This window comes from Lissotriton vulgaris, chromosome 12, assembly GCF_964263255.1.
Source record: "Lissotriton vulgaris chromosome 12, aLisVul1.2, whole genome shotgun sequence".
NCBI classification, from domain to species: Eukaryota; Metazoa; Chordata; class Amphibia; order Caudata; family Salamandridae; genus Lissotriton; species Lissotriton vulgaris.
Genome location: NC_141700.1, coordinates 491,720,680 through 491,733,831, shown reverse-complemented (window position 1 = coordinate 491,733,831; position 13,152 = coordinate 491,720,680). Strand labels below are relative to the sequence as shown.

Below are 13,152 nucleotides of genomic sequence, written 5' to 3'. Positions count from 1 at the left end.
GGAAACAGGATCAAACTTCAGAGTCTCTGCTCAAAGCACAGAAAAGCAAAAAGGTGGGCAGTTCCAAGTGTCTGCCTGGGAATATGCAAATTCTTTTTGTACACACCTCAGCTCATTAGGAGGTGTCGGGGCTGCTGGGCAAGGGGAACGGGAAGCGTGAATCAGGCTTTCACTGAAGTGGCACTGTAGGACTTTCGTCCCCAACGATTTTACGCTTTCCCCACCATCCCTCCAATCGATAGGCTGTGAGCCACCACTGTTCTATGCAAATAGCCATGCACTTTAAGTCCCTTTTTCACACGTATTTTCATTAAAGCTGAATATATAAGTATAGATCTGTCTAGGCTGGAGGCACTTGAAACAAGACTAACGAGCCCCTTCAAGTGTACCTGAGAGGAATCTGACTCAGGATTGGCCACCTTCTAAGGGCACCTCTAACGGGCACAAATATCGTGCAAGCCCTATGAAAAGCGCAGCATGAGTCTTGGTGCCACCTTTTAAAAGGAGAGTGACGTCTGGCCTCTGGCAGCAGGAATGTTGAGAAAAGAGAAAATATACTGCCTGCTATCGTGCAGTTTCAAGATAGTCAAGGAAAAGCAATCTCATGCACTGCCCAAGCTCTGTCCCATGATGCACCTCTCCTACACTCTGTCTATGCAAATGAGCAAGCAGAGAGATCAGGAATAAAACACCAAGCTCATGTTCCCTTATAACAGTAGCAGACAACTCCTAAATGTTCCCCAACTTCTAATGCTTTTCTTTTAAACAAATGATAAACAGCCTCACCTGTGGTAAGGCTTAAAAAAATTGAATAAACTCGTAAATGTTCCTCTCCACGGAAATCTTTAGTAAAAGGCGAAAGATTTTTTCGTTTTGAAGAGAAACCAGAGTAAGTTAGAATATGGCTCTCTGGGGGTTAGAGGCACCAGATCAAAGACCCTATCATTGCGAGGGTGAGGACCTGAGAGGTATTTGCAGCCTCTAAAAAAGAGGGCAAGAACTAGGCCGGCGAGGGAAACAGGATCAAACTTCAGAGTCTCTGCTCAAAGCACAGAAAAGCAAAAAGGTGGGCAGTTCCAAGTGTCTGCCTGGGAATATGCAAATTCTTTTTGTACACACCTCAGCTCATTAGGAGGTGTCGGGGCTGCTGGGCAAGGGGAACGGGAAGCGTGAATCAGGCTTTCACTGAAGTGGCACTGTAGGACTTTCGTCCCCAACGATTTTACGCTTTCCCCACCATCCCTCCAATCGATAGGCTGTGAGCCACCACTGTTCTATGCAAATAGCCATGCACTTTAAGTCCCTTTTTCACACGTATTTTCATTAAAGCTGAATATATAAGTATAGATCTGTCTAGGCTGGAGGCACTTGAAACAAGACTAACGAGCCCCTTCAAGTGTACCTGAGAGGAATCTGACTCAGGATTGGCCACCTTCTAAGGGCACCTCTAACGGGCACAAATATCGTGCAAGCCCTATGAAAAGCGCAGCGTGAGTCTTGGTGCCACCTTTTAAAAGGAGAGTGACGTCTGGCCTCTGGCAGCAGGAATGTTGAGAAAAGAGAAAATATACTGCCTGCTATCGTGCAGTTTCAAGATAGTCAAGGAAAAGCAATCTCATGCACTGCCCAAGCTCTTTCCCATGATGCACCTCTCCTACACTCTGTCTATGCAAATGAGCAAGCAGAGCGATCAGGAATAAAACACCAAGCTCATGTTCCCTTATAACAGTAGCAGACAACTCCTAAATATTCCCCAACTTCTAATGCTTTTCTTTTAAACAAATGATAAACAGCCTCACCTGTGGTAAGGCTTAAAAAAATTGAATAAACTCGTAAATGTTCCTCTCCACGGAAATCTTTAGTAAAAGGCGAAAGATTTTTTCGTTTTGAAGAGAAACCAGAGTAAGTTAGAATATGGCTCTCTGGGGGTTAGAGGCACCAGATCAAAGACCCTATCATTGCGAGGGTGAGGACCTGAGAGGTATTTGCAGCCTCTAAAAAAGAGGGCAAGAACTAGGCCGGCGAGGGAAACAGGATCAAACTTCAGAGTCTCTGCTCAAAGCACAGAAAAGCAAAAAGGTGGGCAGTTCCAAGTGTCTGCCTGGGAATATGCAAATTCTTTTTGTACACACCTCAGCTCATTAGGAGGTGTCGGGGCTGCTGGGCAAGGGGAACGGGAAGCGTGAATCAGGCTTTCACTGAAGTGGCACTGTAGGACTTTCGTCCCCAACGATTTTACGCTTTCCCCACCATCCCTCCAATCGATAGGCTGTGAGCCACCACTGTTCTATGCAAATAGCCATGCACTTTAAGTCCCTTTTTCACACGTATTTTCATTAAAGCTGAATATATAAGTATAGATCTGTCTAGGCTGGAGGCACTTGAAACAAGACTAACGAGCCCCTTCAAGTGTACCTGAGAGGAATCTGACTCAGGATTGGCCACCTTCTAAGGGCACCTCTAACGGGCACAAATATCGTGCAAGCCCTATGAAAAGCGCAGCATGAGTCTTGGTGCCACCTTTTAAAAGGAGAGTGACGTCTGGCCTCTGGCAGCAGGAATGTTGAGAAAAGAGAAAATATACTGCCTGCTATCGTGCAGTTTCAAGATAGTCAAGGAAAAGCAATCTCATGCACTGCCCAAGCTCTGTCCCATGATGCACCTCTCCTACACTCTGTCTATGCAAATGAGCAAGCAGAGAGATCAGGAATAAAACACCAAGCTCATGTTCCCTTATAACAGTAGCAGACAACTCCTAAATGTTCCCCAACTTCTAATGCTTTTCTTTTAAACAAATGATAAACAGCCTCACCTGTGGTAAGGCTTAAAAAAATTGAATAAACTCGTAAATGTTCCTCTCCACGGAAATCTTTAGTAAAAGGCGAAAGATTTTTTCGTTTTGAAGAGAAACCAGAGTAAGTTAGAATATGGCTCTCTGGGGGTTAGAGGCACCAGATCAAAGACCCTATCATTGCGAGGGTGAGGACCTGAGAGGTATTTGCAGCCTCTAAAAAAGAGGGCAAGAACTAGGCCGGCGAGGGAAACAGGATCAAACTTCAGAGTCTCTGCTCAAAGCACAGAAAAGCAAAAAGGTGGGCAGTTCCAAGTGTCTGCCTGGGAATATGCAAATTCTTTTTGTACACACCTCAGCTCATTAGGAGGTGTCGGGGCTGCTGGGCAAGGGGAACGGGAAGCGTGAATCAGGCTTTCACTGAAGTGGCACTGTAGGACTTTCGTCCCCAACGATTTTACGCTTTCCCCACCATCCCTCCAATCGATAGGCTGTGAGCCACCACTGTTCTATGCAAATAGCCATGCACTTTAAGTCCCTTTTTCACACGTATTTTCATTAAAGCTGAATATATAAGTATAGATCTGTCTAGGCTGGAGGCACTTGAAACAAGACTAACGAGCCCCTTCAAGTGTACCTGAGAGGAATCTGACTCAGGATTGGCCACCTTCTAAGGGCACCTCTAACGGGCACAAATATCGTGCAAGCCCTATGAAAAGCGCAGCATGAGTCTTGGTGCCACCTTTTAAAAGGAGAGTGACGTCTGGCCTCTGGCAGCAGGAATGTTGAGAAAAGAGAAAATATACTGCCTGCTATCGTGCAGTTTCAAGATAGTCAAGGAAAAGCAATCTCATGCACTGCCCAAGCTCTGTCCCATGATGCACCTCTCCTACACTCTGTCTATGCAAATGAGCAAGCAGAGAGATCAGGAATAAAACACCAAGCTCATGTTCCCTTATAACAGTAGCAGACAACTCCTAAATGTTCCCCAACTTCTAATGCTTTTCTTTTAAACAAATGATAAACAGCCTCACCTGTGGTAAGGCTTAAAAAAATTGAATAAACTCGTAAATGTTCCTCTCCACAGAAATCTTTAGTAAAAGGCGAAAGATTTTTTCGTTTTGAAGAGAAACCAGAGTAAGTTAGAATATGGCTCTCTGGGGGTTAGAGGCACCAGATCAAAGACCCTATCATTGCGAGGGTGAGGACCTGAGAGGTATTTGCAGCCTCTAAAAAAGAGGGCAAGAACTAGGCCGGTGAGGGAAACAGGATCAAACTTCAGAGTCTCTGCTCAAAGCACAGAAAAGCAAAAAGGTGGGCAGTTCCAAGTGTCTGCCTGGGAATATGCAAATTCTTTTTGTACACACCTCAGCTCATTAGGAGGTGTCGGGGCTGCTGGGCAAGGGGAACGGGAAGCGTGAATCAGGCTTTCACTGAAGTGGCACTGTAGGACTTTCGTCCCCAACGATTTTACGCTTTCCCCACCATCCCTCCAATCGATAGGCTGTGAGCCACCACTGTTCTATGCAAATAGCCATGCACTTTAAGTCCCTTTTTCACACGTATTTTCATTAAAGCTGAATATATAAGTATAGATCTGTCTAGGCTGGAGGCACTTGAAACAAGACTAACGAGCCCCTTCAAGTGTACCTGAGAGGAATCTGACTCAGGATTGGCCACCTTCTAAGGGCACCTCTAACGGGCACAAATATCGTGCAAGCCCTATGAAAAGCGCAGCATGAGTCTTGGTGCCACCTTTTAAAAGGAGAGTGACGTCTGGCCTCTGGCAGCAGGAATGTTGAGAAAAGAGAAAATATACTGCCTGCTATCGTGCAGTTTCAAGATAGTCAAGGAAAAGCAATCTCATGCACTGCCCAAGCTCTGTCCCATGATGCACCTCTCCTACACTCTGTCTATGCAAATGAGCAAGCAGAGAGATCAGGAATAAAACACCAAGCTCATGTTCCCTTATAACAGTAGCAGACAACTCCTAAATGTTCCCCAACTTCTAATGCTTTTCTTTTAAACAAATGATAAACAGCCTCACCTGTGGTAAGGCTTAAAAAAATTGAATAAACTCGTAAATGTTCCTCTCCACGGAAATCTTTAGTAAAAGGCGAAAGATTTTTTCGTTTTGAAGAGAAACCAGAGTAAGTTAGAATATGGCTCTCTGGGGGTTAGAGGCACCAGATCAAAGACCCTATCATTGCGAGGGTGAGGACCTGAGAGGTATTTGCAGCCTCTAAAAAAGAGGGCAAGAACTAGGCCGGCGAGGGAAACAGGATCAAACTTCAGAGTCTCTGCTCAAAGCACAGAAAAGCAAAAAGGTGGGCAGTTCCAAGTGTCTGCCTGGGAATATGCAAATTCTTTTTGTACACACCTCAGCTCATTAGGAGGTGTCGGGGCTGCTGGGCAAGGGGAACGGGAAGCGTGAATCAGGCTTTCACTGAAGTGGCACTGTAGGACTTTCGTCCCCAACGATTTTACGCTTTCCCCACCATCCCTCCAATCGATAGGCTGTGAGCCACCACTGTTCTATGCAAATAGCCATGCACTTTAAGTCCCTTTTTCACACGTATTTTCATTAAAGCTGAATATATAAGTATAGATCTGTCTAGGCTGGAGGCACTTGAAACAAGACTAACGAGCCCCTTCAAGTGTACCTGAGAGGAATCTGACTCAGGATTGGCCACCTTCTAAGGGCACCTCTAACGGGCACAAATATCGTGCAAGCCCTATGAAAAGCGCAGCGTGAGTCTTGGTGCCACCTTTTAAAAGGAGAGTGACGTCTGGCCTCTGGCAGCAGGAATGTTGAGAAAAGAGAAAATATACTGCCTGCTATCGTGCAGTTTCAAGATAGTCAAGGAAAAGCAATCTCATGCACTGCCCAAGCTCTTTCCCATGATGCACCTCTCCTACACTCTGTCTATGCAAATGAGCAAGCAGAGAGATCAGGAATAAAACACCAAGCTCATGTTCCCTTATAACAGTAGCAGACAACTCCTAAATATTCCCCAACTTCTAATGCTTTTCTTTTAAACAAATGATAAACAGCCTCACCTGTGGTAAGGCTTAAAAAAATTGAATAAACTCGTAAATGTTCCTCTCCACGGAAATCTTTAGTAAAAGGCGAAAGATTTTTTCGTTTTGAAGAGAAACCAGAGTAAGTTAGAATATGGCTCTCTGGGGGTTAGAGGCACCAGATCAAAGACCCTATCATTGCGAGGGTGAGGACCTGAGAGGTATTTGCAGCCTCTAAAAAAGAGGGCAAGAACTAGGCCGGCGAGGGAAACAGGATCAAACTTCAGAGTCTCTGCTCAAAGCACAGAAAAGCAAAAAGGTGGGCAGTTCCAAGTGTCTGCCTGGGAATATGCAAATTCTTTTTGTACACACCTCAGCTCATTAGGAGGTGTCGGGGCTGCTGGGCAAGGGGAACGGGAAGCGTGAATCAGGCTTTCACTGAAGTGGCACTGTAGGACTTTCGTCCCCAACGATTTTACGCTTTCCCCACCATCCCTCCAATCGATAGGCTGTGAGCCACCACTGTTCTATGCAAATAGCCATGCACTTTAAGTCCCTTTTTCACACGTATTTTCATTAAAGCTGAATATATAAGTATAGATCTGTCTAGGCTGGAGGCACTTGAAACAAGACTAACGAGCCCCTTCAAGTGTACCTGAGAGGAATCTGACTCAGGATTGGCCACCTTCTAAGGGCACCTCTAACGGGCACAAATATCGTGCAAGCCCTATGAAAAGCGCAGCATGAGTCTTGGTGCCACCTTTTAAAAGGAGAGTGACGTCTGGCCTCTGGCAGCAGGAATGTTGAGAAAAGAGAAAATATACTGCCTGCTATCGTGCAGTTTCAAGATAGTCAAGGAAAAGCAATCTCATGCACTGCCCAAGCTCTGTCCCATGATGCACCTCTCCTACACTCTGTCTATGCAAATGAGCAAGCAGAGAGATCAGGAATAAAACACCAAGCTCATGTTCCCTTATAACAGTAGCAGACAACTCCTAAATGTTCCCCAACTTCTAATGCTTTTCTTTTAAACAAATGATAAACAGCCTCACCTGTGGTAAGGCTTAAAAAAATTGAATAAACTCGTAAATGTTCCTCTCCACAGAAATCTTTAGTAAAAGGCGAAAGATTTTTTCGTTTTGAAGAGAAACCAGAGTAAGTTAGAATATGGCTCTCTGGGGGTTAGAGGCACCAGATCAAAGACCCTATCATTGCGAGGGTGAGGACCTGAGAGGTATTTGCAGCCTCTAAAAAAGAGGGCAAGAACTAGGCCGGCGAGGGAAACAGGATCAAACTTCAGAGTCTCTGCTCAAAGCACAGAAAAGCAAAAAGGTGGGCAGTTCCAAGTGTCTGCCTGGGAATATGCAAATTCTTTTTGTACACACCTCAGCTCATTAGGAGGTGTCGCGGCTGCTGGGCAAGGGGAACGGGAAGCGTGAATCAGGCTTTCACTGAAGTGGCACTGTAGGACTTTCGTCCCCAACGATTTTACGCTTTCCCCACCATCCCTCCAATCGATAGGCTGTGAGCCACCACTGTTCTATGCAAATAGCCATGCACTTTAAGTCCCTTTTTCACACGTATTTTCATTAAAGCTGAATATATAAGTATAGATCTGTCTAGGCTGGAGGCACTTGAAACAAGACTAACGAGCCCCTTCAAGTGTACCTGAGAGGAATCTGACTCAGGATTGGCCACCTTCTAAGGGCACCTCTAACGGGCACAAATATCGTGCAAGCCCTATGAAAAGCGCAGCGTGAGTCTTGGTGCCACCTTTTAAAAGGAGAGTGACGTCTGGCCTCTGGCAGCAGGAATGTTGAGAAAAGAGAAAATATACTGCCTGCTATCGTGCAGTTTCAAGATAGTCAAGGAAAAGCAATCTCATGCACTGCCCAAGCTCTTTCCCATGATGCACCTCTCCTACACTCTGTCTATGCAAATGAGCAAGCAGAGAGATCAGGAATAAAACACCAAGCTCATGTTCCCTTATAACAGTAGCAGACAACTCCTAAATATTCCCCAACTTCTAATGCTTTTCTTTTAAACAAATGATAAACAGCCTCACCTGTGGTAAGGCTTAAAAAAATTGAATAAACTCGTAAATGTTCCTCTCCACAGAAATCTTTAGTAAAAGGCGAAAGATTTTTTCGTTTTGAAGAGAAACCAGAGTAAGTTAGAATATGGCTCTCTGGGGGTTAGAGGCACCAGATCAAAGACCCTATCATTGCGAGGGTGAGGACCTGAGAGGTATTTGCAGCCTCTAAAAAAGAGGGCAAGAACTAGGCCGGTGAGGGAAACAGGATCAAACTTCAGAGTCTCTGCTCAAAGCACAGAAAAGCAAAAAGGTGGGCAGTTCCAAGTGTCTGCCTGGGAATATGCAAATTCTTTTTGTACACACCTCAGCTCATTAGGAGGTGTCGGGGCTGCTGGGCAAGGGGAACGGGAAGCGTGAATCAGGCTTTCACTGAAGTGGCACTGTAGGACTTTCGTCCCCAACGATTTTACGCTTTCCCCACCATCCCTCCAATCGATAGGCTGTGAGCCACCACTGTTCTATGCAAATAGCCATGCACTTTAAGTCCCTTTTTCACACGTATTTTCATTAAAGCTGAATATATAAGTATAGATCTGTCTAGGCTGGAGGCACTTGAAACAAGACTAACGAGCCCCTTCAAGTGTACCTGAGAGGAATCTGACTCAGGATTGGCCACCTTCTAAGGGCACCTCTAACGGGCACAAATATCGTGCAAGCCCTATGAAAAGCGCAGCATGAGTCTTGGTGCCACCTTTTAAAAGGAGAGTGACGTCTGGCCTCTGGCAGCAGGAATGTTGAGAAAAGAGAAAATATACTGCCTGCTATCGTGCAGTTTCAAGATAGTCAAGGAAAAGCAATCTCATGCACTGCCCAAGCTCTGTCCCATGATGCACCTCTCCTACACTCTGTCTATGCAAATGAGCAAGCAGAGAGATCAGGAATAAAACACCAAGCTCATGTTCCCTTATAACAGTAGCAGACAACTCCTAAATGTTCCCCAACTTCTAATGCTTTTCTTTTAAACAAATGATAAACAGCCTCACCTGTGGTAAGGCTTAAAAAAATTGAATAAACTCGTAAATGTTCCTCTCCACGGAAATCTTTAGTAAAAGGCGAAAGATTTTTTCGTTTTGAAGAGAAACCAGAGTAAGTTAGAATATGGCTCTCTGGGGGTTAGAGGCACCAGATCAAAGACCCTATCATTGCGAGGGTGAGGACCTGAGAGGTATTTGCAGCCTCTAAAAAAGAGGGCAAGAACTAGGCCGGCGAGGGAAACAGGATCAAACTTCAGAGTCTCTGCTCAAAGCACAGAAAAGCAAAAAGGTGGGCAGTTCCAAGTGTCTGCCTGGGAATATGCAAATTCTTTTTGTACACACCTCAGCTCATTAGGAGGTGTCGCGGCTGCTGGGCAAGGGGAACGGGAAGCGTGAATCAGGCTTTCACTGAAGTGGCACTGTAGGACTTTCGTCCCCAACGATTTTACGCTTTCCCCACCATCCCTCCAATCGATAGGCTGTGAGCCACCACTGTTCTATGCAAATAGCCATGCACTTTAAGTCCCTTTTTCACACGTATTTTCATTAAAGCTGAATATATAAGTATAGATCTGTCTAGGCTGGAGGCACTTGAAACAAGACTAACGAGCCCCTTCAAGTGTACCTGAGAGGAATCTGACTCAGGATTGGCCACCTTCTAAGGGCACCTCTAACGGGCACAAATATCGTGCAAGCCCTATGAAAAGCGCAGCGTGAGTCTTGGTGCCACCTTTTAAAAGGAGAGTGACGTCTGGCCTCTGGCAGCAGGAATGTTGAGAAAAGAGAAAATATACTGCCTGCTATCGTGCAGTTTCAAGATAGTCAAGGAAAAGCAATCTCATGCACTGCCCAAGCTCTTTCCCATGATGCACCTCTCCTACACTCTGTCTATGCAAATGAGCAAGCAGAGAGATCAGGAATAAAACACCAAGCTCATGTTCCCTTATAACAGTAGCAGACAACTCCTAAATATTCCCCAACTTCTAATGCTTTTCTTTTAAACAAATGATAAACAGCCTCACCTGTGGTAAGGCTTAAAAAAATTGAATAAACTCGTAAATGTTCCTCTCCACGGAAATCTTTAGTAAAAGGCGAAAGATTTTTTCGTTTTGAAGAGAAACCAGAGTAAGTTAGAATATGGCTCTCTGGGGGTTAGAGGCACCAGATCAAAGACCCTATCATTGCGAGGGTGAGGACCTGAGAGGTATTTGCAGCCTCTAAAAAAGAGGGCAAGAACTAGGCCGGCGAGGGAAACAGGATCAAACTTCAGAGTCTCTGCTCAAAGCACAGAAAAGCAAAAAGGTGGGCAGTTCCAAGTGTCTGCCTGGGAATATGCAAATTCTTTTTGTACACACCTCAGCTCATTAGGAGGTGTCGGGGCTGCTGGGCAAGGGGAACGGGAAGCGTGAATCAGGCTTTCACTGAAGTGGCACTGTAGGACTTTCGTCCCCAACGATTTTACGCTTTCCCCACCATCCCTCCAATCGATAGGCTGTGAGCCACCACTGTTCTATGCAAATAGCCATGCACTTTAAGTCCCTTTTTCACACGTATTTTCATTAAAGCTGAATATATAAGTATAGATCTGTCTAGGCTGGAGGCACTTGAAACAAGACTAACGAGCCCCTTCAAGTGTACCTGAGAGGAATCTGACTCAGGATTGGCCACCTTCTAAGGGCACCTCTAACGGGCACAAATATCGTGCAAGCCCTATGAAAAGCGCAGCGTGAGTCTTGGTGCCACCTTTTAAAAGGAGAGTGACGTCTGGCCTCTGGCAGCAGGAATGTTGAGAAAAGAGAAAATATACTGCCTGCTATCGTGCAGTTTCAAGATAGTCAAGGAAAAGCAATCTCATGCACTGCCCAAGCTCTTTCCCATGATGCACCTCTCCTACACTCTGTCTATGCAAATGAGCAAGCAGAGAGATCAGGAATAAAACACCAAGCTCATGTTCCCTTATAACAGTAGCAGACAACTCCTAAATATTCCCCAACTTCTAATGCTTTTCTTTTAAACAAATGATAAACAGCCTCACCTGTGGTAAGGCTTAAAAAAATTGAATAAACTCGTAAATGTTCCTCTCCACGGAAATCTTTAGTAAAAGGCGAAAGATTTTTTCGTTTTGAAGAGAAACCAGAGTAAGTTAGAATATGGCTCTCTGGGGGTTAGAGGCACCAGATCAAAGACCCTATCATTGCGAGGGTGAGGACCTGAGAGGTATTTGCAGCCTCTAAAAAAGAGGGCAAGAACTAGGCCGGCGAGGGAAACAGGATCAAACTTCAGAGTCTCTGCTCAAAGCACAGAAAAGCAAAAAGGTGGGCAGTTCCAAGTGTCTGCCTGGGAATATGCAAATTCTTTTTGTACACACCTCAGCTCATTAGGAGGTGTCGGGGCTGCTGGGCAAGGGGAACGGGAAGCGTGAATCAGGCTTTCACTGAAGTGGCACTGTAGGACTTTCGTCCCCAACGATTTTACGCTTTCCCCACCATCCCTCCAATCGATAGGCTGTGAGCCACCACTGTTCTATGCAAATAGCCATGCACTTTAAGTCCCTTTTTCACACGTATTTTCATTAAAGCTGAATATATAAGTATAGATCTGTCTAGGCTGGAGGCACATGAAACAAGACAAACGAGCCCCTTCAAGTGTACCTGAGAGGAATCTGACTCAGGATTGGCCACCCTCTAAGGGCACCTCTAACGGGCACAAATAACGGGCAAGCCCTATGAAAAGCGCAGCATGACTCTTGGTGCCACCTTTTAAAAGGAGAGTGACGTCTGGCCTCTGGCAGCAGGAATGTTGAGAAAAGAGAAAATACACTGCCTGCTATCGTGCAGTTTCAAGATAGTCAAGGAAAAGCAATCTCATGCACTGCCCAAGCTCTTTCCCATGATGCACCTCTCCTACACTCTGTCTATGCAAATGAGCAAGCAGAGAGATCAGGAATAAAACACCAAGCTCATGTTCCCTTATAACAGTAGCAGACAACTCCTAAATGTTCCCCAACTTCTAATGCTTTTCTTTTAAACAAATGATAAACAGCCTCACCTGTGGTAAGGCTTAAAAAAATTGAATAAACTCGTAAATGTTCCTCTCCACGGAAATCTTTAGTAAAAGGCGAAAGATTTTTTCGTTTTGAAGAGAAACCAGAGTAAGTTAGAATATGGCTCTCTGGGGGTTAGAGGCACCAGATCAAAGACCCTATCATTGCGAGGGTGAGGACCTGAGAGGTATTTGCAGCCTCTAAAAAAGAGGGCAAGAACTAGGCCGGCGAGGGAAACAGGATCAAACTTCAGAGTCTCTGCTCAAAGCACAGAAAAGCAAAAAGGTGGGCAGTTCCAAGTGTCTGCCTGGGAATATGCAAATTCTTTTTGTACACACCTCAGCTCATTAGGAGGTGTCGGGGCTGCTGGGCAAGGGGAACGGGAAGCGTGAATCAGGCTTTCACTGAAGTGGCACTGTAGGACTTTCGTCCCCAACGATTTTACGCTTTCCCCACCATCCCTCCAATCGATAGGCTGTGAGCCACCACTGTTCTATGCAAATAGCCATGCACTTTAAGTCCCTTTTTCACACGTATTTTCATTAAAGCTGAATATATAAGTATAGATCTGTCTAGGCTGGAGGCACTTGAAACAAGACTAACGAGCCCCTTCAAGTGTACCTGAGAGGAATCTGACTCAGGATTGGCCACCTTCTAAGGGCACCTCTAACGGGCACAAATATCGTGCAAGCCCTATGAAAAGCGCAGCATGAGTCTTGGTGCCACCTTTTAAAAGGAGAGTGACGTCTGGCCTCTGGCAGCAGGAATGTTGAGAAAAGAGAAAATATACTGCCTGCTATCGTGCAGTTTCAAGATAGTCAAGGAAAAGCAATCTCATGCACTGCCCAAGCTCTGTCCCATGATGCACCTCTCCTACACTCTGTCTATGCAAATGAGCAAGCAGAGAGATCAGGAATAAAACACCAAGCTCATGTTCCCTTATAACAGTAGCAGACAACTCCTAAATGTTCCCCAACTTCTAATGCTTTTCTTTTAAACAAATGATAAACAGCCTCACCTGTGGTAAGGCTTAAAAAAATTGAATAAACTCGTAAATGTTCCTCTCCACGGAAATCTTTAGTAAAAGGCGAAAGATTTTTTCGTTTTGAAGAGAAACCAGAGTAAGTTAGAATATGGCTCTCTGGGGGTTAGAGGCACCAGATCAAAGACCCTATCATTGCGAGGGTGAGGACCTGAGAGGTATTTGCAGCCTCTAAAAAAGAGGGCA

The 13,152-nt window shown here is 45.2% G+C and overlaps 13 non-coding genes across 13 annotated transcripts; all 13 read right to left on the bottom strand.

Moving 5' to 3' along the window:
- Positions 1–778: 778 nt before the first annotated feature.
- LOC147677351 (U5 spliceosomal RNA) lies at positions 779–893 on the bottom strand. Its single transcript, XR_015303312.1, has one exon. It is a non-coding gene; the product is annotated as a U5 spliceosomal RNA (small nuclear RNA).
- Positions 894–1,791: 898 nt separating this feature from the next.
- Positions 1,792–1,906, bottom strand: LOC147677350 (U5 spliceosomal RNA). Its single transcript, XR_015303311.1, has one exon. It is a non-coding gene; the product is annotated as a U5 spliceosomal RNA (small nuclear RNA).
- Positions 1,907–2,804: 898 nt separating this feature from the next.
- LOC147677349 (U5 spliceosomal RNA) lies at positions 2,805–2,919 on the bottom strand. Its single transcript, XR_015303310.1, has one exon. It is a non-coding gene; the product is annotated as a U5 spliceosomal RNA (small nuclear RNA).
- An 898-nt stretch (positions 2,920–3,817) lies between these two features.
- LOC147677348 (U5 spliceosomal RNA) lies at positions 3,818–3,932 on the bottom strand. The gene has a single exon (XR_015302700.1). It is a non-coding gene; the product is annotated as a U5 spliceosomal RNA (small nuclear RNA).
- Positions 3,933–4,830: 898 nt separating this feature from the next.
- LOC147677347 (U5 spliceosomal RNA) lies at positions 4,831–4,945 on the bottom strand. The gene has a single exon (XR_015303309.1). It is a non-coding gene; the product is annotated as a U5 spliceosomal RNA (small nuclear RNA).
- An 898-nt stretch (positions 4,946–5,843) lies between these two features.
- On the bottom strand, positions 5,844–5,958 carry LOC147677346 (U5 spliceosomal RNA). Its single transcript, XR_015303307.1, has one exon. It is a non-coding gene; the product is annotated as a U5 spliceosomal RNA (small nuclear RNA).
- An 898-nt stretch (positions 5,959–6,856) lies between these two features.
- LOC147677345 (U5 spliceosomal RNA) lies at positions 6,857–6,971 on the bottom strand. The gene has a single exon (XR_015302699.1). It is a non-coding gene; the product is annotated as a U5 spliceosomal RNA (small nuclear RNA).
- An 898-nt stretch (positions 6,972–7,869) lies between these two features.
- On the bottom strand, positions 7,870–7,984 carry LOC147677344 (U5 spliceosomal RNA). The gene has a single exon (XR_015302698.1). It is a non-coding gene; the product is annotated as a U5 spliceosomal RNA (small nuclear RNA).
- An 898-nt stretch (positions 7,985–8,882) lies between these two features.
- LOC147677343 (U5 spliceosomal RNA) lies at positions 8,883–8,997 on the bottom strand. Its single transcript, XR_015303306.1, has one exon. It is a non-coding gene; the product is annotated as a U5 spliceosomal RNA (small nuclear RNA).
- An 898-nt stretch (positions 8,998–9,895) lies between these two features.
- LOC147677342 (U5 spliceosomal RNA) lies at positions 9,896–10,010 on the bottom strand. Its single transcript, XR_015303305.1, has one exon. It is a non-coding gene; the product is annotated as a U5 spliceosomal RNA (small nuclear RNA).
- Positions 10,011–10,908: 898 nt separating this feature from the next.
- LOC147677341 (U5 spliceosomal RNA) lies at positions 10,909–11,023 on the bottom strand. The gene has a single exon (XR_015303304.1). It is a non-coding gene; the product is annotated as a U5 spliceosomal RNA (small nuclear RNA).
- Positions 11,024–11,921: 898 nt separating this feature from the next.
- Positions 11,922–12,036, bottom strand: LOC147677340 (U5 spliceosomal RNA). The gene has a single exon (XR_015303303.1). It is a non-coding gene; the product is annotated as a U5 spliceosomal RNA (small nuclear RNA).
- An 898-nt stretch (positions 12,037–12,934) lies between these two features.
- Positions 12,935–13,049, bottom strand: LOC147677339 (U5 spliceosomal RNA). Its single transcript, XR_015303302.1, has one exon. It is a non-coding gene; the product is annotated as a U5 spliceosomal RNA (small nuclear RNA).
- Positions 13,050–13,152: the final 103 nt, after the last annotated feature.